At 52.0% G+C, this 25,366-nt stretch overlaps 1 protein-coding gene across 4 annotated transcripts in view; it reads right to left on the bottom strand.

The window, feature by feature from the left end:
• The window catches only part of GDPD5 (glycerophosphodiester phosphodiesterase domain containing 5), a 144,820-nt gene extending 136,880 nt beyond the window's left edge, over positions 1–7,940 (bottom strand). For 2 of the 4 annotated variants that reach the window (XM_044450145.1, XM_044450143.1), the window contains exon 1: positions 7,791–7,939. The gene's annotated coding sequence lies outside the window, so the exon portion shown is untranslated. Of the gene's footprint in view, positions 1–7,790 lie in introns of all 4 variants that reach the window. The other 2 variants (XM_044450150.1, XM_044450149.1) reach the window with 2 other exon arrangements.
• Positions 7,941–25,366: the final 17,426 nt, after the last annotated feature.

Genomic DNA, 25,366 nt, shown 5'->3' with positions numbered 1-25,366 from the left:
CCCTGCATTCATGTAGAACATCTCCCCACCCCCCACAATAAACTATGAGAAATCCATATATTTATTTATTTTCCGATTCATATCCTGCCTTTTTCCTACAAAGGGCTCAAGGCAGCTTACATCTCCTCCTCCATCTTATCCCCACAACAACAACCCTGTGAGGCAGGTTGGGCTGAGAGTCTGTGACTTGCCCAAAGTCACCCAGTTGGCTCCATGGCCGAGCGGGGACTCGAACCCAGATCCTCTGAGTCCCAGTCCTGCGCTCTTAACCACTGCGCCACACTGGCTCTCCAAAGAAAAGTTACAAAGAAAAGCTTGTGATTGATAGAACTGCCTTTAAAAAGGAAAATAGATCCGATCAACATCCAGCTATGTCCCACATTCCAATTCTTTGCGGGGAAGTTCAGCTCAGTGGCGGCACATTTGCTTTCTGGATAGAAGGCCCAGGGTTTAGTTCCCAACATCTCAGATTTAAGACCTCAGTCCCAGCGGACAAAACCCAGCTGCACTCTGGACAGACAACTTGGCCTCACCTGGGAGAAGACAACCAACTTCCATGACGCTGCTATTTAAATCTGTTGCTGTAAGAAGACAGATTCCTGCAATGCCTTTGAGTCCACCACCCACGGCCACCACCCATGACATCCAGAGAGCCACCAGACAGATTGCTTCGTGTGCTGACACCCAGGCCCCCTTCATCGGCAGCTGCTCGGGCGCACAGAATTTATTTTCCTTGTTCTCAGTACTTGTGACATTTATAGCCTGCCTTTTTCCTCTTTCAAGAAATTTCCTTCCTTTTTATCCCCACTACAACCCTGCAGGGCGGGCTAGGCTGAGAGTAGGGGAACGGACACCAGGTGAATCTGCACCTTCAGGATGCTGAAGGAGCTATTGGGTGTATCCTCCGGGAATTTTTGGCCTACAAGTGAGGTATGGGAAGCGTGGAGAGCCTCCAGCATTGTTCCTGCCTTCAGGAAAGGAGGCCGACCGTTCCAGGAGGAAGTTCTAGAACAGATTACTAACTGGCCAATTTGTGAGCAACTAGAAAACAATGCATTGATTGGAAGCAGTGTGGGCTTTATCAGGACTAAGTCAGACCAGGCTGACTTGATCTCTTTGAGAGAGCTACTGGGAACACTGGGTGTAACCTGTATCAGTTTGTAGGCCGATGGCAAGGTCCACAGGAAGTTTGCCTCCCCCTTATTCTGAAAAAGATGCGTCAAAGAGAAAGCCACAACCTTCAGGGGCTGCTTCTGTCCCTCTGAAGAACACATCCTGAGGCAGACCAAAGTTCCACCGAGATGGATTTCTATTTCTCCTTCTCAGAGTATCAGTGGCGGTTTGGAACGAGGCTTCAGTGCATGTCCATGCATGGCTGGCTGGGGATGCTGGCAGTTGCAAGACTCTGCTCTGTCGACATTTGCATCGCGTCTTGCCTGCACTGCTTTGAAATCTGAGTGCTTCACAGAATCGGGGGTTCAAAGGATGGTCCGAATTGCAGGACTTCTGCTGTCTAATCATGCAAAGGATTGCCCATTACATTACCTAAACAGAAGGGCCGTGTCCAGATGATGAGACGTAACAGGCTGTATCCAAGGTTAATCGTTTGCATAGCAGACCATTCAATTCCATGGGATTCTGGTTAGACTGCCAGTAGATACAACCCAACAATTCCACTCTGTCCTGCTCCAGTGAGATCATATGGGGTGAACTGCGTCCAGTCCTGGGTACCACACTCTGAAGAAGGATGCTATGCCGAAGATGGAGCCATGTTCTCTGTTACTCCAGAAGGAAGGGAGTGGAAATCACAGGGAAACAGATCTGGGGACAGCACTGGGAGAAACTTCTACCTGGCACGGTCTTTGACAGGGAGCTCACCTTCCCCGGAGGTGCCTCCACAGTGCCTGGACAGCCATGAATTAGTGATGTTGTAGCTGCATCCTATACTACATGACTGTATGAAGAGTGCATTAGGTGCAAAAGAAATCAAATTTCTTTTTGCACCAAGCGGAGTACTGATGCTCCCTGAAGGCTTTTGCACCCACATGTTTCCACGGTTTTACCAGTCCCAACCATTCTCTCGAGACTGCGACAAGGAAAGCTAACCCAATCCACCCCACGTTTTTTGTAAAACTTTGCTGAGTTGTAGGCACCTGACAAAAACCTTCCTTTTTCTGGGTGCCTATAGAGCTATTTAGGTCATTCTGGCTAATTGCACTGTTTTAAATATTATATATTACGTTTTTATTTATTTATGTGTGTATTTTCTGAATTTATCCTGTTCTATTTTTATTATGGTATTTTAAATAGTATTGCTTTTATCTAATGTCATTTTATTGGCATTTATCGTTGTAATGGATGCTGAGAGAGCATGATATTAGTGAGCAGCTCTCAAATTTAATTAAATTAAAAATGCTATCCACCTTCAGCCAGGTGCCCTATTAAACCACAAGTATTTTATAAAACTCCAAACACTTACCTACATTCTCAGTGATCTGTGCAAGCATCTTGTAATCATTTCGGGTCACCACCTCACATTTTACTGATGAGGGCCAAGTGGCTACCACTTAAAAGTTATGGGTAATCCATATCAGCCAGAATCTCCACTCAAGCACAGCCGTTGGATTCTTGTATGCAATGCACTTTATTAGTAGTTGCAGGCTGCCTTAAGCAGCATTTTTGGTGGAAAAGTGGAGTTTAAGTCCAGCAAAGCAATGGGCAATACACTCCTACAGCTACTAGACTGAATCCGCACAGCCTCAGGATAATTCGGATCCCCAGCTCCAACCTCGGAAGCGTGCTCAGAAGTCAGAGCTGCGATTCCAGACCCACGGTGCTGTCCCCACCGGCCTCGTACCCAGCAGGAAAAAGGTTTGCTGAGTCCTCGGAGTGCCTCTTGCACTCCGAGGGACAAAGCCACTTCAGCATTTGCACAGCAAGAGAAGTGCAGAAGCGAGCTCCCTCTTCGTGCTCCGGCCAGCACTAACGGGATGCCCCCAGCCCTTCAAGTTCGGAGGATTACGGGCCACTCATCATTCAAGGCTGCCCCCCAACAAGCTCTTGCCATGTCTCAGTTATTTAAGGACAGGCCTGTTGAGAATGGAGGAGGAGTGTTTTCCCTCTTCTGGACAACAACCGGGATCCGGAGGACAATTAAACACGCAAACACTGCCAATGACCCTCTCGCTGGACCACTGCAGTGACCCCGGGGCAAAAGCTAGTTTAGGGTGCACAGAAAGAGGCAGCTTGTGGCAGGAGGCAGAAAGAAGGGGATCTTCCGACTTGACCCACTGGTAGGGATCACATCGTTATCCCTGACGCTCTGCCTCACGGAACCGCCAAAAGCTTTCCCAGAGCATCTGACAAATCACCAGATGTGTTTCCCGTCTCTCCTGGGTGTGACTGGAGACCTCTAACAGCTGGGGCAGGATACAGAACACCTATTTTTCAAGACCCCTCCTGCCCCACACTCCAGCAGCCGCCACCTCCCCGTCCCCTTCGATCTTCAAACCATTCTGCATTCCATCTGCTTCCAAAGAAAGTGGTGCATTTGAAATGCAGAAACAGCCCCTGAGTCACACAAGAATAAAACAATACTTTTTTCCCCAGAAGCAAAGCTCTGGTAAACTCCACTGAATTCCAAAGCCTTTCGGCATCAGAGCTGCGTGCCACGGAGGTGCCACATGGCCGCCACAGAGTGGTCAAAACGTTGCAGAGGAGCGAGAGAAGTCACACGGGACGCATCCCATGTTCCCCTCAGCTCCGGCAGGGAAGATCTGTGGACAAGCCTTGCTGCAGCGAAGGCCGCTCACTCGAACGGGTCTTCCTGAAGAGCTCCCCCCCCCCCAAAAAAAAATGCTCAGAAAACAGAGTTTTTGAGAAAACGGCTTGGAGACAGCACAGAAATACTTCAGCCTGCAAAATGAACAGATTTTTAAAGGGAAATCCCACAAGCAAACAGCCCGTTGTCAAACTCCCACCAAATGTGCTGCATTGCCAGCCCAAACATGCCCTTGGTGCATTTGCTGTTTATTTTCACAGAGGATTAACCTGACACTACAACTCCTTAATTCCCTCCAGCCTCATTTATTGGCGCATTTAGGGGTAAATCAGAGGCAATTCCCAATGGGCACCACTGACATGCAAGGTTGGGAAGTCCTCTCACTGAAGGTCTTGGGCAAAACTGTGATGGACCACGGGCCACATTCTGCCAGATCTGTCCCCAGGGTGCTGAGCCAGGGCAATACATTCCTGGGCTGCTGCCAGGAGGCTCCCAAATGCTTTGCAGATTGGATCCAGGGATCCCTCACACCTGGATCAGTCCTGGATGATAGTTTCTCTGTGACCTTTGTGCATTTCCTGGAGTTTTCACAGACCAGGAAGGCTGGGCCACACAAACTTTTGGGGGCACGTCCACATCGAGCGGAAGGGGTGGGGGGCTGAGCACACACGAGATGCGGTCAGCAATACTCCGAAGGGATGATGAAGCCCAGAGACATCAGCTGCTCATCCAAGAAATCGGTGAAAAGCCAACTGGAAAACCACTGTTGCCTTCGATCCAAAGCATCCCTTTGGATACGCTCTGTCTTGTTCAGGCACCTCTACAAGACTCGGAAGGAAGAAAAGAGACCAAGAAAAGAGAAACCGGCCAGGCATTTTAAAATCAGGATGCCGCTGATGGGAATGAGTCCAACAGGAGGAGGAGGAGGACTACAGGTTCCATCACCACCACTTCTCGCTTGAGAACACTGCAAGCAGAAAGGATGCTGACTGGGAGGGACTCCAGTCCCAGCCGTTGACAGCAAAGGGCCTGCAATGGTGCCAAAGTCACGAAAGCTCCTTTGCATGTTTGATTTAGAAAAGCGATTCAGGAGCGCTATTAATAGGCCAAGGTAGCGAACCACTTCCTGAGGTGCTTTTGTAGCGCATCAGCAGCAAAAGCAGGGTGTGTTTACACTGGAGAAAGCGGTCCCACCGCTACATCCTCTGCAGCGATGCACTTTTACTTCCAAACCGCCTCCAATTTTTCAGCTCTGAAGACACGCTGTGTACACTTCAGCAAGCAGGATCCCAAGTCCCAGAGGTGTGAGACCAGCTAAGACAAGCCCCAGTGGGAGGAAATGCCTCCCCAGGCACCAAAGCAAAGCTACGATGTTTGACGTGGCTTCACAAACAGGATCGGTGCTTCCAGTTTAGGGAACATTATATTCAGCTGGAGTCTCGTGTTCAATTCTGGGCCCCTCATTACAAGAGGGATATAGCCAGGCTGGAATTGGAGCAGCGAAGGGCCACTAGGGTGGTGGCCGGATTGCAGGGGAAGCCGCATGAGGCGAGGCTGAGGGAACTGGGTCTCTTCAGCCTGAAGAAGAGGAGACTCCGGGGGGATCTGTTGGCGACATACAGGTGCGTGAGGGGGTGTCACAGGAAGGTGGGTCAAAACCTGTTCTCCCCTGCGGAGGAGGGCAGGATGTGTTCCAGTGGAGCCAAGCTCAGGGAACCAAGGTACAATTTGGATGCCAGGAAGTACTTCCTGACAGTTAGGACCCCGAGGGCATGGAATGGGCTCTCATGGGAGGTGGTTGAGGCCCCATCGGTGAGAGTGTTCAAGGACAAGCTGGACATGCACATGGTGGGCATGTCGTGAGCGGAACCGACTGGAGCTGGGGTCAGACTAGATGGCCCAGGAGGTCCCTTCTGACTTGCTCAATTTCCATGTTTCATTTTGCTCTTGAACGAGGAATGAGAGGAGGGATGGAAAACACCCGAGGTTGGGGGGACAGAGCAACTGCTCTATCTGCAGAAAGCCGCAGTCTGGTCTCTGGCATCTCCAGGGAGGGCTGAGGAAAGCTCCGGATAGGAGCCAGGTTAGACGGACAAAGGGCCTGACTCTGTGGGCAAGTTTGCACCACCACAGAGGGAAAACTGGGCCTCCTGCTTCTTCTCTTTCCCTGTATGTGCCAGTCCTGAGCACCTAATGAGCTTAATCACCCCTGCCAGGTGGGCTTGTCACACAGGTGAACCTGATGAGGGTGGCTGGTGGGATGATGCACCAGCCACCCAGAACCCCAAGCTTGCCTGAGCGTTTCCGCCAGGCTTCTAAAGCCCCTTGCAAGGTGTGGGCATCGCAACCGCAGTGGGTGGTCTATACACAGAGAGGGAAAATGAGCAACCCTGGCTTATTTTTCCCCTGATCATGCAACCCCCCCACCCCCCGTTATCAGGCGGTTTCCTGTGACTTCGGCCTGGCCTCATGTAAAAGCAGAGAGTGGCCAGGAACTGCACCACTAAGCGATTCTGGCACATCGGTTCCTTAAGAGAGCATCCAAGGAGGCAGGGGCACGTGGCCCGAGGCCCACCTTGTGCCCACCCGTCCCTGCCCACCCTGGCGCTTGCAGAAGGATTCTGCCAGCACAAGCCTGTGAATGCAGCCAGAGGGCTCTGGTCATTCGGGCCATCATTCCAGGGAGAGGCAGCCCTTCCGATCCTGCAGGCTCTCTCCTTTCCTACCCCAGCCCTGTGCTTTTAGAAATGAAGCAGGCAAGTTTCTCCTCCAACATGGAAATAGAGGGAAGGGACGGAACCATGCAAACCGCTCCTTCCCTCCCCGACCCCTTTTCATTTCACAGCAAAGAAATTTGGACGCTGGTCCTAACGGGGTGAGTTAAGGGCTGGTGGACCTAATTAATCCCAAGTCGTCAGTCTGCCAAGGACTTACCTACCCTAACTGCATGCATCGCTTCCCCTTGCTTTCCCCGCCCCCCACAAACATTTCCTCAGCATTCAAAATAGCCCTTATTTTCATCTACCTACCCACCCACCTAGCAAGTAAACAAGGCATCCGATGCCTACAGTCTAAATCTGCCACAAGGATAATTTTGGCACTGGGGGCAACTTTGTCAGAGGAGCCGTTTCAGCAGGAGGAGGGAAACCCGCCTCGCAACCCGTCCGCCACCCCTGGACTCTGAGCAGCCCCCTTGCCTTGCCGAAGAAGCCGGCTTGACACCTTCCCTGTACAGGCAGAGCTTCAACCAGCAGAAATTGAGTGCTTCAGAAACTCAGAATGGGTGTTTCTATACCAGAAAAAGTGCCGAACGCTTGGAAAGAACAACACCTCTGGGAGGGAGCAGGGGAAGGAAAGCTGGACTTTTAAGAAGGGGTCCAAACCGTCCTAAACCCCCGTGTGCCAAGGGAGAGGGGGCAGAAGCTCCCCCCGTGCGCACAGTTCTTGGGGTCCTTGGACCAGGAGCAGCAAGGCTGGGCAGGTGGGCCCCCTAAGGAAACAGAGAATGCCCTCGACGCCCGCCCAAGCCTGCCGCCCTTGGCCACAACTGCCAGGGACGAAGTGCCAGAGAAGGAACGGACAGGATTTCAGAGTCAGCTCGCCCAGGGTGCAAAGGGGAAGAGGTCGGGGCCCCAGCAGGGTCGCCAGCATCTGCACCGGCCCCCGAGGCTACGCGTACCCCGATCCACGACGCTGTGCGCTTCGCCAGCTCTCCTCTGCTCCCCAAAGCCTCCCCTGCGGCCCCAGCCTCGCTTCTCGTGGACCGAAGGGAAGAACACGCTGGCCCGGCCGTGCCGGGCACACGGCTCGCGGGCACCGGCGGCCGGCAAGCCCGGGAGGCGCGCCGGCTCGGGGAAGGCAGCGCCAGCGCCTGGGAGCGGCAAAGTTGCGCCCGCCGCCCATCCCCCGCGAGCGCAAAGCCGCAGCCGCGCGGCCGCCCAGGCGCGCCAGCCGCTGGATGCGCAAGGCGCGCGTCGCCGGCCGAGAGACGGAGCCCAAGGGCGCTTACCTCCGGGGCGCGTCGGCGGGAAGTCCTCGGGGCTCTCGGAGCAGGGGCGCTCCCGCGGCCGCCTCGTCCCCGACCTTCCTCCTCCTCCTCTCCTCCTCCTCCTCCCTCGCGGCGCTTGTGTAACCTCGCCGGGGACGCGAGCGCGGGAGCCGCTGGCGCGCGGCGCGGACCTCGGCCGCTCGCCCTCTTCCCCCGCGGGACAGCCCGGCGCGGCGCGGCGCGGCTGCCGGGGCGCCCGGGAAGCGGAACAAAAGCCGGCGGCTCCCTCGGAGCGCGTGCTCCGGCCGGGCTGGCGCGCTCGCTCGCTCGCTCGTTCGGCTCGGCTCGGGTCGGGTCGCTGGGCGCCGGCGCCGCGGCTCCTCGCCTCGCCTAGCCCGCTCGGGCGAGCCCCGGCCGCCGGCGGCTCATCGCGGCTGCGGGAGGACAGGGGGCCCCGCCGGCGCGGCGCGGCGCGGCGCGGAGGGGAGGGAAGGGCGAGCGGACGCGGCGCGCTCGCCTCGCCTGCCTGCCTGCCTGCCTCGCCTCGCCTGCGCCGGCTCCGCTCGCTCCGCTCCGCTCCGGCCCGGCGCCGAGCAGGCAGGGCGGGGGCGGAGACTCCGCGGAGGGAGCCGCCCAGCCACGCAGCCGCCCGGGCCGCGGCCGCAACTTTGCGCGCGGGCGCCCCGTCCTGGCGCGCCTTGCGCAGGCCGCCCGGCCGCCCGCCGCGCCGGACGGGGCGCTGGGCCGGCTGCGCATCCGGGCGGGAAAGGGCGCCCTGCGGCCACGATTCAGCCCCGGAACTGGTTCCTGTGGAAGGAACGCTTCCCGGGCTGGGGGGGCTCTCGGTGGACAGAGTTTACTTGCCCCCGGGGTCACCCCCCGAGCCTAATGGCAAGAGCTTGGTCTCCTTCCCCTCCCTGCAGCGCATATCCTCGTGGAAAGGGAGAGGGGGCCTCGTGGTTAGAGGGTTGGATCCAGGGCCTGATCCCCACTGGGCCATGAAGCTCATGGGGTAACTTTGGGCCTGTCGCGGACGCTCCTCATAGCGCACCTCACAGACAATTTTTAAGGTTTTTCTCCCCGTGTTATCCTCAAAACAACACCCCTGTGAAGTAGGTCAAACTGAGATTGAGTGACTGGGCCAAAGTCACCCAATGAAATCCATGGATGTGTGAAGACTGGAACCTGGATCCCCTGGTTCCCAGCCAGACACTAACCACTAGGCCACACTGGCTTTCCAAAGAAAAAGGAAAGTTTTAGATGCACACAACCAGCTATGGTTGGGACAGCCAAACACAAAACATTTCCCTGGGGTCAAACTGGTGAAACTAAAGGAGAAGTCACTTGTCAAATAGCCATAAGTACAGGGTAGAAAAAGCAGGGTCCAAGTGCCATAACGGAAAAAATGCTGGTTTGAGTCCAGATAAACAGTGTCCCAGTTTTTTAAAAGTTTTAATTTGAAAAAGAAAAACTCTTGAATTACATGAAAGCCAGGCGGGGCAGGGAATCAGGCAGTCACCAAAGCACATGTTCCTGGGCACACGGGCACCATGTTGGAGACCCCAGAGACAGACAGGGCCAAGTTAGTCCCTGCAAATGTTTTCAGTCCCAGGGTAGCCGAAACTCAGCCTCTTCCAGGATATTCTGTTCCAGCCACCTGCAACTTGTAACATCCAGCTGTGCTGGAATGTGGTTCCCATCAACCCCATGAAGAGGATGTGGATTATGGCAGCAGTCTTGGGTGCTGACCTGCTGGCTGGGGATAGTGGGTGTCGCAGTCCAACACTGCAGGAGGGCACCTGATTGGAAAGACAGTCTTTTTGTCCTGGCAGAGTTTGGAGCTGCGCCTTGTGAATTCTTCTGGACTGAACCCTGCAAGGAATAAACCCAGTTGTATGTTGAACAATGCTGGGGGGGGGGGGGGGCTGAATCACAAAAACAGACGTGTGGGGCTTTTATTTTATTTATATGACATTACAAAGTACCTGATGTTGTCAGGGCAATTCCTGCTGATACAGTCCAGGTAACCATTTAATTCCCTTTCTCAAGATTGCATTGGGGAATTAATTGGATTGGGGCCTAAATGTGAGATGCACCTTTACTTCCCCCCGGCCTCATCCGTGTTGCACGGCACCAGGGCTATGCATCTTGAGAACTGCTGCGTTCCCTTGTCCCAGAAGGAATATTAGATCGTAAGAATTATTATTAATAGCATTAATAGTAATGGATGAAACTATCCACAGAGCATATTTCATTCCAGGGGCAGAAAGGCAGTTTGCAAATAAAAACCACACAATAAAAAGCACCCAAACGTTCAACAATATGTCAAGAATCCAATAATTCTGGGGAGCCAGTGTGGTCTAGTGGTTAGAGCAATGGAGTGGGACTTGGGAAAGCTGGGTTCTAATTCCTACTCAACCTTGCAGGGTTATTGCAAAGATAAAATAAGGAGGAAGAAAATCACGTAAGCCACCTCAGATCCCTTGGAGGAAAAACAGTGGGGGATAAATGCACAAAAGGAATGAATAAATGCAGGAAACCAGAATTAAAAATGCTGCCTGGGAAGCCAGCAAAAATTAGCCACTTTTGCTAACTGGCAGATTCTTTAAGAGGAGGGGTGGGGGGGGCCACCAAGAAGCCCACCTATATAGTCTCTCGACTAGAAGGACTTCCTCCTATGCCCAGACCCAACCCTTTGGGGCCTCATCGAATCACAGCAAACATTGAACTCAGCTCATAGCGAACGGGCAGCTCTTCCCATCCCGGTGCAAGCTGCGCACCTTACAATGCTTTGCATCTTCCGAAGCGACCCCAGGGCGGCCCCACACAGAGCGCATCGCAGTGACCCATTGCGAGGGCTGCCACGGGATGTGTCCAAGTGGCCAGGAAGACCCTGTGGGATCCCAGCCAGCATCCAATTTCCCACAGTAGCCCCACCGATGCCCGCAAGGTGATGCCAACAACCACACTGATTGGATGGGAAAACGAGTGAGTCCAAATGACGTGACAAACGTCCTTGCTTGGTTTTGTACCATGCTCTGCCCAAAAGATGATCGAGCCAGCAGATGATCAAGTGGTTCTGACCCTGTCATGATCTCCATCTATTCATTCAGCCCTCCCCCTGCTGGCACGTATCCCAGCAGCCAAGATGCAATCCCAAGATGCATTGCTGCCTACCTGCATCACCTGCCTTTCCTCATTGGTCCACACATAGAGACGGAATGGCTGGAGTGACTCCTGCAGGTTCCAGGGAACCCCGTGGTCATGGCCGCATACCAGGACCACGGAAGCCACCATTCAAGCAAGGCAGCAAGCCACGGTGGCATGGAGAACCCATAGAACAAACCATTGTTTCTTGACACGGTTTCTAAAGAGCAGATGTACTATGGTTAAATACCACAACTGAGTACAGACAACACAACAGGCCGACAATCGTAAAAGACCACCATGGCTTGTCACGGCCTGATCTTGTGTTTTCTTCCCAGCGCATCCCAAAATGAAGACAGCGGTGTCGCTCGATTGTCGACAAAGCCCATTCTGGCGTTTTCCCGACACCAGGAGCCAGTCTTCAGTAGAGCTCCCAGGCCTTAATTGCCCATTCACGGCCAAGGCATCCCAAAATACTTCACAGTGCAACCAAGGCTGAAAAAGAGAATCCTTCCCACAGCCACTCTGAGGATGCTCAGCTCAGAGGAAGCAGAGTTTCAAGGGGGGTGGCCCCCCAGGCCCAAGTACCACAACACCTTATTCACTGTTTCCGAAGGATACAGGACGACCCATGCCTTGGCTTGGCTACTGAGGCCACCGGACAGGCTGGGGCAGATGGGTTTCCCACTGTTCTCCCCATAAAGCAAAGCTTGGATGTGCACGGAATGTTCAATGCCTAGAGAAGTGTGGACATAGATTCATTGTTCCTACGAAACCGCGAGAGAGCCTGCCACACACCGAGGCTTCTTGCCCCATCCCATGGTGGAGGGGCACCCTGCCACAGGGCTAAGTATCTCAGCCCTGGGCTTGAACCCTCTGCTTTCCAGCATGGGCTTCACGGGAGCAATCATTGCGCATTTCAGGCAGTTCCTGCAGCCCAGGTGGCCCAGCGTGAGCGTTTCCTCGTCTGCTCCCTTTGAAGCTCTGCTGGCGGTAGGCTAGGCAAAGCAATTACCGGGAGCACAATAGAGAGATTTCCGTCTCCTGCTAGCGAAGTGGGAAGATAATGGCCTTCCCTGCCAGAAACAGCAGCCTCACAGCTTGCCACGGGGCCGCCCGCAGCCAGCGCGCACCTCGCTGGAGATGTCAGAACGCAGGCGCTCGGAGAGGGCAGGAAACAGCGTCATGCAAGGCCTCCAGAAGTCATGGGGGGTCAAGCGCCTTCCTTCACCCCAGATACAACCGGAGCTGTCGCTCATCCACTCACACATGCCTCTCTCTATCGTCCTCCTTTCCCCCATCAATCCACAGGTAAGAAGGTGTGCCTGGTGCGCAGGAAGGGAGGACCAGATGAGCTTTTCTCTCCCTCCGTTGCGCCAGATCTGGGGTGCAGAACCCCTTCGAGTCCGAGGGCCAAACGCCATTCCATTGTGCTTCTCGGGCTGTGTTCCAGTGGCAGGTGGCGCTCCTATCAAAGCGGGAAGGCCAGAACGCCAGCATGGTTTAGCTTGAACCTGTAGCTACCAGTTGCTGAGTCTTCGGAGAGGCAGTTCAAAGTTTTATCATATGAGCAGGATGGACAAAAGGTTGGTGGAGTGGGCGGAGTGGATGGAGCTCTGGAGCAAAGCCTCGGAGGGGCCCCTGGAGGGCCAGATTAGGGGGCCAGGGGGACTAGATCGTTGCCCTGGGTCTGGGGTTCTGTGTCCTGCACCACGGTTGGGACCCCTTGACCACAAATGCCCACCGGGTTAGTTTTTTTGGTTCCTAAATTTTATTTATTTATTTAGCAACCTTATATGCCGCCCCATTAGCCAAAGCCTCGGGGCGGCTTACAAACATAAATAAATCACCAGTACAATTAAATATAAAATTAGAGACGTCCTGGCCAAAGTTATTAAAATCAATAAATAATATCAACAATTAAAATGACGTTTAAATAAAAAGGTCTTGGCCTGGCGCCGAAAAGCAAATAACGATGGTGCCAGGCGGACCTCTCTGGGGAGCGCATTCCATAGGTGGGACACCACTGCAGAGAAGGCCCTCCTCCGGGTACTCACCCTCCTAATGTCCTTCACGGAGGGCTCCCAGAGAAGGGCCTCTGCCACAGATCTCAAGGGGTGGGAGGGCATATACGGACACAAGCGCTCCTTCAGGTAACCAGGTCCCAAGCCGTTTAGGGCTTTATAGGTCATCACCAACACCTTGAATTGGGCTCAGACTTCAATGGGGAGCCAGTGAAGCTGACGGAGGACTGGGGTCATGTGAACATAACACCCAGTCCCCGTCAACAGCCTGGCAGCTCTATTCTGAACCAATTGAAGTATCCGGACCGTCTTCAAGGGCAGCCCCACGTAGAGCGCGTTACAGAAGTCAAGGCGGGAAGGCACCAGCGCGTGTGTCACCGTCGCCAGGCAGTCGTACTCCAGGTAGGGGCGCAGCTGATGGATCAGCCGAAGCTGAAGGAAAGCACTCCTCGCCACCGCTGTCACCTGAGCTTCAAGTGAAGGCTCCGGGTCGAGGAGCACTCCCAAGCTGCGGACCTTGTCCCTAAAAGGGAGTGCAACCCCATTCAGGACAAGGTCAAAGTCCCCATCCCCGAAGCCCGACCCACCCACCAACAGGACCTCCATCTTGTCTGGATTGAGCTTCAGTTTATTGGCCCTCATCCAGCCCATTACCTCGGCCAGGCACCGGTTCAGCACAGCCACTGCCTCACCTGGATTGGTGGAAAATGAGAGGTAGAGCTGGGTATCATCAGCGTACTGATGGTTCCGCAGCCCACACCTCCTGATGACCTCTCCCAGTGGTTTCATGTAGATGTTGAACAGCAAAGGGGACAAAATGGACCCCTGCGGTACTCCATGGCAAAGCTGCCATGGCGCAGAGCCATAGTCCCCCAACACCACCTTCTGGAATCGGTCATTGAGATACGAGCGGAACCACTGCAGAGCAGTGCCTCCGACCCCCAATCCCGCCAGCCTATCCAGAAGGATACCATGGTCGATGGTATCGAAAGCCACTGAGAGGTCCAGAAGAACCAACAGGGACGCACTCCCCCTGTCCTTCTCCCTGCACAGGTCATCATACAGGGTGACCAAGGCAGATTCAGTACCGTACCCGGGTCTGAAGCCGGACTGAAATGGGTCCAGATAATCAGTCTCATCCAAGAATGCTTGAAGTTGTCCTGCCACCACCAGCTCCAACACCTTGCCCAAAAACAGGATGTTGGCCACCAGTCTATAATTGGTGGCCATCTCTGGATCCAGGGATGCCTTCTTTAGGACAGGCCGGACTACCACCTCCTTTAAAGGGGCAGGTACCCGGCCATCCCTCAGAGAGGCGTTAACCACTTCCAAGATCCAGATCCCAATCCCATGCTTGGAATTATTTATTAACCAAGACAGGCAAGGGTCCAATAGGCAAGTGGTGGGACGTACTTGTCCAAGCACCTTGTCCTCATCATCAGGCTGCAGTAACTGAAACTCATCCAACAATTTTGGACCAGGCGGCAGCATTGGTATCTCCCCAGAAGACTCTGGGTCGCTAGTGGAGTCCAGCTGGTGATGAATCTAAGCTATTTTCTCCTTAAAATGCTTGGCAAAGTCGTCACAGAGGGCCATTGAGGGTGGTACAGGGTCTTTCTTAGGGCCGGGATGAACCAGCCCTTGTACCACCTGAAAAAGCTCCGCCGGACGGCATAGCTTAGACTGCTCCGTATTGTATTTTAATGTTGTTTCTGTTGTGATGGGGTGGAGACTATATACATCTAGTCATCCATAAAATAAATATTCCCCATGTTAAGCATGCACAGATATATTTAGAAAACCCGGCTCATCCAGAAAGCTAAGTTGGCTGCGTCTCTGTGACATTTTTGCTTGCTGCAGGCGGAAGATCTGGGATGCAGGGATGTGTTCAGCCATAGGATCCTGTTGCTGGAAGAAATTCATGTATTTCTTATGCCACAAACGCAGCCCAGCATTCTGAATAGCTTGCCTCTGCTAGCTTCATTCAAATAGAGGATGGAAATATATTCATTTATGTAGCAATGAAAGGGGTGCCACGTGCTTTTTCTGCATGTGAGCTGCACTGTTCTTTATTGGCGGCACGGAAGCTTTTTTCTGCCGTGAAAAGCTGCCCTCCTGCAGAGGTATTCTGTTGGGAACTGGGATACCTGCTTAGCCATTACCCCAAAAGATGAAATGCATCACCAAAACAAAGAGCAAAGGAATACTTCCATGTGCATCACACTGGCCTTTGCTAATTTACATTTATAAATGCAAATTTAGAAATCGTGGCTGAGATTTAAATATCCGTGCAATCTCTTTCACCCAAGTGAAGAGCGCTGACCCGGCAACTTCCCCACCTGAGCTGTCGGCTGTGCTTGATGGACAGCCCGAAACCGCCCCGCTCCTCACTGGCCTTGGCTTGGCCTGGCCTGGCCATCAGGATACCTTCAAACTGGTTGTGATGTCAAGTCACCTCCAACTCATGGCGACCCCAAGAACCACGGACCTGCTGAGCTCTTTCATCTAAATCCAGGGCTGCCTGTATGGAGCTGATTGTCCTCACATGTGGGCTTCCATGGATGGGGCTCCCAGGGGACTCCGGCACAGCCCCTGCAGAGGCCTTTGGTGGCTCCCCTCCTTCCCCTCCAGAAAAGCTGATCTAAGAAGAACACTGGGAAATGCAAAGGGACTGTTCCTGCCGTCCCTCTTCTCTCCCCTCTTCCCCTGAGCCTGGGAAGGTCCGCTCCTTCTCCGCCTCTCACCCGTCCCCTTTTGCTTACATTTGATCCGTGCGGCATCCGTGGCCTCACGAGTGGCCTCCTCCGTGGGAACCCTTTTGTGGCACTGCCTACTGCACCTTCTCCATCTCCCGCCTTTCCCAAATTACACCTTTGCTCCTCCAGCTTCCTTCCTCGTTTCCATGGCAGGGTTGTTCGGCAATCTCCGTTGCCAAGGTCTGGCCCACCTGCCTGGGGGTGTTGACAATTTGGTGATGACCCACAGGGCTTAATCCATGTTGAACTGCAGGCAGAAATAAGCGTGTCTCCCTCCAAAAAAACAGAGGCACACGGTTTTCAGCATCACATGGAGTGTGATAGAGCGTGTGCCTTCAACCTCTGTGGCCCTAGATCCATCTATTTACAGGTAGGTTAATTGAGCTCAGTGGGGTGAACATTTTCGGTTCTAAGTTAAGAGGGCTTTAAAGACCTTCTTAGATACCAGGGGCTAGAGGGGTGACCCAGTCTGGGCATTTTACAGGGTCAGCCTTTCTAATTGCTTGTTCTGGCTGCTTTAAACTTTGGAACATTTTTTTCTGATTTTATGATGTTTTAAGTGCATTTTATTTTCTGTTGGAAGGATTGTTGAAAACCACCCAGTTTCAGCTGTGTACAGAAATGGAATTCATTAAACAGAAGAAGAGGAAGAGGAGGAGGAGGAGGAAGAAGACCTGAAAGTAGATTTGTGCGCTCTCCATTTTCAGCACCAGGTAGAGAACATTTTATTTTCCAGAAGTTTCAATGCATGATTTAGTGCATCTTTTCCCTATCTCGACTGCATTTAATGCTACTTGTTCTGCTTTTATCATTGTCTTTCAGCTTCTCACATTTCCCCATGGTGCAATCCTGTATACGCCCATTTAGAAGTCCATTAAGTTCGATGTAACTTTCCATCAGGTAATTAGTGATAATATTGCACACCGTTCTGAGAGCTAACAAGCAGTACATAAAGCTTAAATAAATAATATTGCAACCTTAGCGTGCCATCCTAGGCATATTTAGACAGAGATGCTTCCCATCACAGCATGCATGGCCTAAATGCTGCATTAAAGAGAAAGAGTGGAGCGTTGAGCAGAAACTCCACCCTTTTGGAGTTTGATAAGCCTCCCTTTGCAAACTGAAGCAGATGAAAGGCACGGGGAGAGAACGGCATTGGCATCGAAGCTCTTGGCTTGGGAGAGCACAGCCCAGAAATGAGCAGCGATGTGATACTGGGGTCGAATAAAAGAGCTTTTGTGTTCTGTAGACAAGGCTCCAGATCACAGGATAAGGCTGGCGCAGGTGGGGCTGCTCTGGGCAAAGTGCAGGTACATAAGATATGGGAAGAAAGAAGTGTATTAACCCGTATCAAGAGGCCTATGAAGGGAGCAATTGTGGCTGTACCCTAATGAATAGCCGCTCCTGGCTGTTGTGATTACTGAATCAGTAACTGCAGCTTTCGCCAAGGGCTACCAAAATGGGTATGGTATTGGCTGCAGCTTCCAGGGGTTGACAGTATTCCTCCTCCTCCTCCTCCTCCTCCTTACATCTGGTATTCAGACAGATTGAATAAGACAAGGTTCTAGTCCTCTTGGCTACAGAAGGCAGCTTAGTGAGTGAGTGGCAGGCAAAGACACTCCGCAGACTTGCTGAGAAAGGAAACCCGCAAGCAGGCAAGCAGCCATGGGTTCAAGAAGGGGTAGTTTTAATTTTTTAAACACAAAGAGAATGATGTGTAATAGGTAGTGGCAACGATTCACCTGGTTGCTGAGCAGTCCTATGTGTGCTGGGACCGAAATAGGGCTGCAACTCCCAGCGTGCCTCTGCCAGCTGAGCTCCCAACATGCCCCTGCCAGCTGAGCGAGGGGTCACGAGTTTCTTTTCTGTCTCAAGAGGCCTGGGAAAGCACCTGTAATGCCTAAACTGCTGATAAAGGCACAGGAGCGGGACTGGTAAACAAAGCTGGCAACCTTAGACCCAAGGTACATTCAGGTATTCACCTTCCATTTAGCATGGGACTGGGAAACCTGCAATCCACGGGCCAAATGTGGCCCTCAGGCTAATTCACGGGGGTGGGGGGTCGGTATTTTGGACTCGCAACTCCCATCATCCCCAGCCAGCATAGCTAAAGGCCAGGAATGCCGAGAGTTATAAAACACCCAGAACTCGCCAAGTGGAAGTCGGCACGCGTGCGCCCCAGCCCCTCTCTTTCCTTTTCCACCCAAGCAAAGCAAGACAAAAGCAGACCTGGTGATCCTGCAAGGATGGAGGCGGTTGTTTCTGACTCCCTCACCTCACCTCAGGTAGACACACCCTCACCTGATGGGGAAGCTTCTCCCGCTGCTGCGTTCTCTCCCCTGATAAACTGCCACATGCTATTATTTTATTTATTTTCATTTTATTTAAGGTTCCGGAGCAGGGGTGGGGCTCTGCTTGTTCATTTATTTATTGTCTGCTTGTTTATTTATTCATTCATTCATTGCATGTTTATGCTGCCCCGTAGCCAGTAGCCTGTCTGGGCAGCTTACAGCACAATCATAAACAATAATACAGATAAAAATAGATGCCATAATAATTCAAACCATAAAAGATCAAAAATACAATATAAAACAGCAGGAGGATAAACACAATATAAACAGTAAGACGGCAAACAAAACAATAAACCAGCAGCACGACTAATAATTGTTCTCTAAAAACAGATACTAAATAAGGCTTAACTTGGCACCAAAAGCAAGGTAAGTTAAGGTGGCAACTTTAAAGTGCTTCTTAAGGTGGCAACTTTGTTCATGACTCTGGGTGAAGATGAGTGGGACAGGGGCTTGATCTCTGTGGAGCAGCATCACTGACGAGGGGACCCGTTGGGCCGAGATGACTTTCAAAGTGTTATAGCTGAACCCCGCCCGCTCCTCCGCCTGCCTAGATTGGGTTGAGGATTCAAAACTCCACGATCTCCAAACTGAATTCAGAGTTCCTCAATCCCATAAACTCTGGGACTGCTGGTAAACATTCCCCTCTCCAAAGATATAATTTAACTCTGAATTTAAAGAGAGGGTTACTCTGTTTCCCAGGAAGTAAACATCCCCTTTAAGTCAGCCCTGCTAATTAAATTCATCAAACTCTCTACAATTTTAAAGGAAGCCCGGAGCAATTGGCCATAAACGGCGCCTCCTCCTGGACTTGGCGCTTTGGCCAGTACAGACGCCGTTGGCTCCGTCTGCCGACTGCTTTCCACCCAGACTAGGAGGAGAGAATGCCGGATTACAGGACCGCAGCTCCCAAGGCACACGTGCCGAGCCCCCGGGGTGGGAAACCCAGGAGTGCAGATGAGAGCGCTCCCCCCAGGCAGAGTTGCCAACTAACCAGAAAAACCACGGGCCAGCTCTTGTGCCTTTCACAATAGCATAGTCCACCGAAAGCAGCAGCAGAGGGTTCACAGCAATCAGCATCATTAACCCATTAACCTCTGCACCTTTAGCCTGTACTTACCGAAAGCAGAAGCACGGCAGCTGGCTGAAAAGTTGGCAGCCTTTCCTGCCACGATTTCTCATCTAGTCAGAAGGATGGAGTTACGCATCTCATTCTGATGTTTCACTTGTGCCTCTCTGGCCTCCAGTATGTTTAAGATGCTAATATAGCAGGTAGAAACTCAACTGGAAGAGCTTTTTCCAACATGGAATTTGATGTGGGGAGAAGGTTTACCAGTTGTTGTTCCACCGGTCACGTCATTATCCAAACCTGCTGCCATCCAGCTGTGCCATCCATCAACCACTGAGAAGTTTCCCTCTCTCTCTCTCTCTCTCTCTCCCCGCCACACACCCCTGCACCGCACTAGCACAGAAACCGGATTAGGTCAGGCACATCCGGGGAAAAAACACCACGCACCATGGAAACCAGGCTTGAAGTGGGTGCCAGCCACTGGCTTCCCACAACCTTCTACCATGGCAGCTAAACATCATTTCCAGAAGAGATCAAAGTCCGCTTCTTCTTCATCGCTAATGTATTCCAGTTTCCAACAAACTGATTTGCATATTACCTAACCATATGTTTAAAATGCAGCCAGGTGGGTGTCAGTGTTAATATGGCTGATATAGTTACATAATTTTACGGATTTAATGGGTGTGCATTCTTGTTTGCCAAACATTTCTTCTGCAAGGTTTTTTTTTTAAATGTAAGCCACTACAAATCAGAAATCAGAACACATGCAGTATAGTGTGACTTGAAGACTTCTACTCTAAGGTTAGATCCACCGAACTCCATGGGATGCTGTACAGATTTCAGCTTTAAATCATCCCTAGTACTAGGGAGGCGATGATCGCTGTCAGAATCCGTCCCTCTGGGTATTCATGGGTTTCCTCTTGTGCTTGGCCAGATCTTCCAAAGAAAGCCTCAGCATATTTAGACTGAAAGAAATACCTGTATCTCCTAGCATGTCCCAGTCAGCAAAACTGATCACCCACGGGGAGCAAGGAACACTTGTAGGTAAAGCTCCTACAAGTTTTGAAAAATGCATACATCTCTTCTTGATTTTCCAGAGTTGGCCCACCTGGAGCGCGATGGAACTTTCTAATCAGAGAGGCAGGGAATCCTCCCCCAACAAGATTTGGTCTGGAAGGAGGCAGATGATGGATTTGGATTGGATTTTGGATTTATATTTTTTTGGATTTTGGATTTATATTTATGATGGAACCTGCATCAGGTTGCGCAGCTTGTCCTGTCTGATCCATGGTGCTTCTTCGGGTCCTCTTTTTTGCAAGGGGCTTTTGGTGGCCCAGCAGGCAGGCAGGCAGGCAGGCAAAAGCACCATTTGCGAGCTGAGAAGGGCCTTCGCCCCTCCCGCTCCCACACCTTTGCTACGCAACAGGGGCCCTGTGTGTGTGTGTGTGTGTGTGTGTGTGCGCGCGCGTGCGCGCGTGAGGCACTGCATGAACGGCCTTCTTTCTCTGGCCAGGCTCCTGCTCCTCATAATTGGGACAGACAGAAAGCTATCTGGCGGAAATTCCTCCATTTTCACCTCCGCATGCTGGGAACAGGTGCACCCTCTGAAATTTTCCTTGAGACGGAGCACAAGGAGGGGAGAAGAAGCTGGTGAACACTCATGGAGAAGAGGGGTTCCCTTTTGCACTGAAAAAGGGTTCCCTTTTTCTCTGCGGTGGCGCCTAAGTTATGGAATGCGCTCCCCAGAGAGGTCCGCCTGGCGCCGTCGTTAATTGTTTTTCGGCGCCAGGCGAAGACCTTTTTATTCAAACGTCATTTTAATTGTTAATATTATTGGATTTTATCTGGCCAGGACGGCTTATTTTATATTGGTATTTTTGCATTTTTAACTTAATGTTTGTATTTTTTTAATTTAATGTTATAATTATTTTTTAACTTAACGTTGTAAGCCGCCCCGAGGCTTCGGCGAATGGGGCGGCATAAAAATGTTTTAATAAAATAAAAAATAAAATAAAATAAATAAATAATAAGGGTGCCATGTACCTTTAAGAGCAGAGCAGGCTGGAATTCAACCAGTGCTGGTGGATTGTAAGCCCACACTCTGGGCATAGCTTTGTATTAGCCTGCGAAGGAGCTGTGAACACCTCCTCCATCTCATTCTCATCCTTAATGTGAAGCTATTCCTGCTTTGCTGTGTGCTTGACCTGTTGAATGTCTGCTTACCAGACGGCCCTGAAAAGCACAGGAGCCTCCCTCAAAAAGAACAGGGTACCCGTTTCCGAATGTGCTGCGTTTGGTTACATGACTGCTTTGGTAATTCGTTCATGAGCCGCGCGTGCAAGAGCTGGCTGCATCAGAGGAGGCACTGGGCAACCCTGCACGGGTCCTGCTGTGAGATTTCTACAGATTTGCAGAAATTCCCACTTGGAAAATCTCGCTGTGAGATTTCTACAGATTTGCAGAAATTCCCACTTGGAAAATCTCGGCATGCGACTGAGGACCAGTGGCTAGAGCAGCCTCCCCTGACATGGTGCACCCCCCCCCCCAGGGCTTTTGGCTAGCATGCCCATCATCCCTGAGAATTCGCCATGCCAGCTGGGGATGATGGGATTGCAGTGTAAAACATATGGAGGGTACCACTTTGGGGAAGGCTGGGTTTACAGTTCTGGGCCAGGATGGTTCGGGTTGCAGGACGGGGTCTCGACTCAAGCGAGGAGGAGCTTGGAATTGCAGGTCGCAAGCAGAAGACGAGTCAACAGGAGCGACGCGGCCGCGAAAGGGGCAAAATGCGTCGGCCATTTTGGACTCTTTTCACTATCACTTCCAAATCAGGCCAAGTCCAACTCCCCCTCTTCTCGGCTCTGGTTAGGCCTCGGCTTGAGTCCTTGCTCCAGTTCTGGGCACCACAGTTTATTTATTTTTATTTATTTATTTATGAAAACATTTATATGCCGTCCCATTCGCCGAAGCCTCGGGGCGGCTCGCAACATTAAAAATAACAATAACAACAATATAAAATGTAAAATAACAATATAAAATAAATAACAATATAAAAGAAGTCGCCCTGGCCAAGAAAGACAAGCTGGAAAGGGTTCAGAGGATGGGGAAACAGGGATGACCCCGGGACTGGAAACGAAGCCCTGCGAGGAGAGATGGGAAGACTGAGGGAAGCCTTCTTCAGGTGCTTGAAAGGCTGTGGCGAAGAGGGAGGCCAGGATCTCTCCTCCATCGTCCCAGAGTGCAGGACGCGGAATTATGGGCTCAGGTTGCGGGAAGCCAGATTCCGGCTAGGTATCAGGAAGAACTTCCTGACAGTGGAACCAGTGACCTGGGCAGGTGGAGGGCTCTCCCACGCTGGAGGCCTTCGGCCAGCCAGCTGCTGGGGATGCTTGAGCTTGGAGTCCTGCCTCAGCAGCCCCTTCCTCTGCTGCTCTTCCAGCATGCCCGTCTCCCCTCCACAGTGGCGCTCACTTGGGCGCCCCGAACGGCTTCATAGGGGCGTTGTGAGGGTAAATTTTTCGCTGGGGCGAAGTATGTGGTGCCCTGAACTTCGTGGAGATAAAGGCTGGCCGGGGAACAAGTGGTCCAGCAATCAGAACGCTGACTTGGGAGATCACGAAGCTCCCTGGGCAACTTTGGGCCAGTCACTGATTCTCAGCCTAACCTACTCCGCAGGGTTGTTGTGAGGATGAAACGGGCTTAGCTCAGGCTGAGTGTGTGAACACATGGTCAGGTGGGGACTTGAACCCAGATCTCACAGGTCCCCTGTCCAGCATCCACGCTCCCCAGAGCGTGCAATCACAGCCTTTCATTTTTATAGTGCCTTCATTACCTTGGATTCTTTCAGAAGAAGAGTGTGATCTTTCAAAGAAGATAAAGTAGTAAACCAACAGAAGCAAGAGGATCTCCCGGAGCCATTTTTTTGCTCTCTTTCTTTATCCTTTGGTCTGGGCAGCTAAAAGAATAAAGGAAAGACGCCCTCAGGGAAGCACCAGGAACCTGCCGGTGCTTCGGAGATGTGCAATCCTGCCCGTGGGATTCTGTTCTGCCCAGCTGTCAGCAGCCGATCAGAAAACCCGTCAAGCGATGGGCGTCCTGTCAGCAGGCTGCTTGCTGGAGCAAACGCCAGGCTCTGGGAATCGGAAGGCTAGTGGTGTGGCATGCAGTGAGAGTCCAGCCTAGTGGTTAGAGGGGGAGCCATGGGGAGAGCAAACAGAGCCAGGGTGGCACCTGCCCACAGCTCTGCCCTCCCTGGTGTGAGAAAATTTACAGAGAAGGACGTGCATCAGCTTGAATTGCTCCGCACGATGGAGTGTGACATGTTCTTGGAAGGAAATATGAATATAGGAAACCAAGGTCCATCCATCCCAGCGCTCTGTACACACGGCGGCACCTGGTTGCCCATGGGGTCCCTCCAGCAGGATGGGTGTAAGACCCCCTCCTGCTGAGCCCCTCAGCAGCCCCCCAGGCACGCCATCTCTGGAGGAGGAGGCAGTCCACGGCCAGCAAGCCTAGTAGCCACGGATCGCCTCCTCCCTCACGAATCTGTCCGATCCCTTTTTGAAGCCATCCGGATTGGCAGCCATCCCACGGCAGCAAATTTCACAATTCAACTACAGGCCGTGTGAAGGACCTCCTCTGATCTGCCCTAGCCCTCCCACCTCTTAGCTTCACGGGATGACCCTGGGCACCCCTTCCTGTCTCCCCCTCATTTTTTTCCCAAGCTGAGCAGTCCCAGTCATTGTACCCTTCCTCACAGGGGAGCTGCTCCAGCCCCCAGTTCAATCTGCTGCTCTTCTCTGTATCTTTTCCAACTCACAGGTAAACCTGTAGCCTTGAGGGCACTCAGATGCACCTCAGTCTTGCCTCGAGGTATATCCAAAACTAACACACCTCACAGTAAACAAGTCCGGATGACGGCAAATGTAGTTTCCATTCAGTGAATGACATAAGTGTGTTTTAAAAAAAGGAAACAAGAGCTGTCGAGGGATTTCAATTCCTCTTCGCCGGGGATTAAATCACCAGGTAAACAGGATACAGAAAGAGAACATTCTTTCTTTGCTTTCTGAAAAAACATGTTTAATTCCCTGTTACATAAACCCAACAATTCCACTGCTTCTGCCTCTTATTCCTGCATCTCTCCTTTTGCCTCGTCTCCCCTCCTTTTGCAGCCACAAACTGAATGTCAGCAGAAATATAATTCTCTTAATGAGTGTGCAGAGATGCATCAGCTGACTGGGGTTTGTCTCAGCAAAGTCTCGCAGGTCACAGGGGGTCAAAATCTGTAGCAGCAGATGGATAATCCTTTTATAGGACCACGTGAGCGGGGCCAAAGTGTTTTCCATGTGTGTGTGCATGCAAGGAAGGAAGGTTTTCCCCTCACAGAAGTTGTTCTGCAAGAGTCCTGGGGCTGAGAGAGGCCCTCTTTGCATTCCCTTTGGAGTTTGTGGCTCTGAGCCCAAACGGCAGACACTTCACGTGGCACGTCTGTATGTGTGTAATTGCTAACTTCATCCGGTGTGTGTTTAATTGGAAAGCTACTTTTCTGTCCCTGGTTGAATTATTTTGCCACCAGGGCTGTAAAAGATTGGGCACCCAGCTCAAGTGGTTACGTAAGCTTGCCAGGGAGGAGGCTCAGAACTGACAGTCAGATGCAAAAGCAGAGCTGGAAACGAAGCGTCGTGCCTGACTTGGCTCTCGTAACGGCTGCACCTGCTTCCCAACGTGTAAAGACGCAGGAGCAAAATTCTCAGTGGCAGGAATTTTCGCGGAACAATATCGACAGGCAGAGGGATGCAGATGCTGAGCCATGGAAATGTTCTGCCACCCTCTTTTGAAGCCTGGATTTTGAGTGGCTTTACCGGTTTGCCACATCACGTTGATTTTGGGGAGCAGAGATGCTATTTCGGATATTGCTAGGAAGAAAAAGGGATGAAAAAGCAGCAAGCTGGTGAAATTGTTTTTTTGGCATCACTAACGTGAAGCAAATCGGAAGCATTCAGGAATGGTCCTAGGACACGTCTCCTCGAAAGATTATGTAAGCTGCTTAATTCAAGATCCTTGCTAGGAAGGCAGATGGGGCTGTTCTTTTGGCCAGCTCTGCCTGGTCATATGCTATTACAGGAAGAATCCTTTGCAAGTTTAGAGCATGCAGGGAATTGTAGGCCCCTTGTGGGACTAAATTTGCACTGGGTCATGTCCTCCGTGTGTGGCCTCTGCGGTGACTTGAGAGGGTGGCGCAAGTTTGCAGCTT

Source organism: Varanus komodoensis, unplaced genomic scaffold, assembly GCF_004798865.1.
Source record: "Varanus komodoensis strain SLA01 unplaced genomic scaffold, ASM479886v1 scaffold63, whole genome shotgun sequence".
NCBI classification, from domain to species: Eukaryota; Metazoa; Chordata; class Lepidosauria; order Squamata; family Varanidae; genus Varanus; species Varanus komodoensis.
Note: the sequence above shows the minus strand (reverse complement) of the source record. Positions and strands in the feature narration are given on the sequence as shown.